We start from the raw sequence: 2,321 nt of genomic DNA, 5'->3' as shown, positions 1-2,321 counted from the left end.
AATTGCGTAAAACATCATGAGAACCCAAGAAACCATTTATATATCCTTTGTAAATAATCACAATATCAAGGAAACCTCAAGACGTTTAAGAGTACGAATCTCACTTACACCTTACTCTCTGACACTCACCTGAAGGCCATCGTGTGAAGGATAAAGATCGTTCAGGCACAGAAAAGAACTACACCGCAGAAAACTACGTAACTGAGGCGCGAAGAAATCCTTGAGCGAGTCGTACCGTGATATGAAGCCGCAAGAATTGTAAAAGGTGTAGGTGCATCCCACCGATCCCACCGGCATTCCGGATGATAACCATAGTACTACTGCTTCTATCTGACGCCCACGACGCCCGGCAGAAAGTAAACGGCGGTGTGAAGGGAGGAGGAAGTTTAGCAGCGCATTCTTATCATTAAACGTTTCGGTGCGTTATGGTGATTGCTTTTCATAAGGTTTGGTGGATGCTTCAGATATACTTTTATGATGCTAATGATAGCTTAGCAAGGATTCTGCATCATCAATGAGAAAGGCACTAATGAGAATCATTATTGAAGATTTTTCAGCTTAGTTCTAGAGGCATATGTCATAAAAACTCTCTTTTGAAACTATTTAAGTTGTAAGCGAGAGAGAGAGAGAGAGAGAGAGAGAGAGAGAGAGAGAGAGAGAGAGAGAGAGAGAGAGAGAGATCTTTATAAGCAATATATCTTTTTTTTTTCTTCGTTTCGAAGAAGACTGTCAAATGAGGAGTTACTTATTTTTCAAACATTGTAATAGTTTTATGGTAGTAAGCGTAGTTAGTTTTTCCAACTCATATGATGGAGGAGCTGCACCGAGCTGGAGGGAGCTGCACCGAGCTGGAGGGTTGTAGTGAGGCGTGTGGAATGTCTTTGACTATATTCACTGCAGTTTGCTTCTTTATATCGCTGACGATATGACTCCTATGTTGAGGTTTAAACAAAACAAAATTGTGGAGTTCCCTAAGCAAATGTTGAACTCGAACGACAGATACAATGGGCCGGTATGGACGCCACCAAGTACAAAGCAGTAATACAAGATATCTGACGTAGTACAAGTATGATATGAAGTGTGATTTTGTGAATGTGCAGCTTGAAAAATAGCAGTCACATAAGTCAAACCGGTGAACTCATCCAATAACTGTTCCATATGAAGGGCAATAGGGACTCCACTACGCCAGCAGCTAAGGGGATCAAAATGATAATCGGTTTCTGAATTTATATTAATCATATCATTTGTTTTTTAACTGTCTTTGCTTTGATATGTACCTTGTAGTACGAAATACATTTCAATGGATACACCCTTATCTGAAGCGTCCCTTCATGGACATCCACGCCCAGTGCCTAGGCAGCTGAAGTGCAATGAGTGCTCAAGCGAGGCGTTCTGTTCTCATTCCCCGTGTCACTCAAGACCTGAAGACGCTTCCCGCCACTACGCACGCCGTTAAGCACCCCATGAGACGGAACAGTCCCTTCAAGTCCCTGACGCGTAGAAAACGAGAAGGAATGATGGTGGTGGAGGAAGAGAAACAGGAAAAAAAATGAGAAATGGCAAATATATTGCGATAAGTGGAAAGAAAGGAATATGGGAAGGATGTGGTTCTAGGAGGAGGAGGAGGAGGAGGGGGAATGACAAAAATAAAAGGACTACTACTACTACTACTACTACTACTACTACTACTACTACTACTACTACTACTACTACTACTGCTGCTACTACTACTACTACTACTACTACTACTACTACTACTACTACTACTACTACTACTACTACTACTACTACTACTACTACTACTACTACTACTACTACCACTACTACTACTACTACTACTACTACTACTACTACTACTACCACTGCTACTTTTATGACTACTACTACTACTACTACTACTACTACTACTACTACTACTACTATTTCTACTACTACTACCACTTCTACTATTTCTACTACTACTACTACTACTACTACTACTACTACTACTTTTTATATAACAGGGAAAAACTGGCCAAGGGCAACAATAACGATTAAACAAAAAATAAGCAAAAATACCCACTTAGATGCCGGTTCCCGAGAGAGTTAGCCAAAAGAATGGGAAAAATGTCCTGAAACCTGTTATGAGTTCAGGTCACATGCAGGTAGATGGAAATAGAGAAGGAAATAGGGAGTTTCAGAGTTTACCAGAGAAAGGTATGAATGATTGAAAGTAAAGGTTAATTCTTGCATTAAGTCCGGTTCTGACGTGTCAATATGCGGTTAGAATTGCCAGCCGCTAGAGTTTCCGGCTGGATATTGGTGCATAGCGGGTGGAGAAA

The sequence above is a fragment of the Portunus trituberculatus genome, chromosome 16 (genome assembly GCF_017591435.1).
Source record: "Portunus trituberculatus isolate SZX2019 chromosome 16, ASM1759143v1, whole genome shotgun sequence".
Taxonomy (NCBI): Eukaryota; Metazoa; Arthropoda; class Malacostraca; order Decapoda; family Portunidae; genus Portunus; species Portunus trituberculatus.
Note: the sequence above shows the minus strand (reverse complement) of the source record.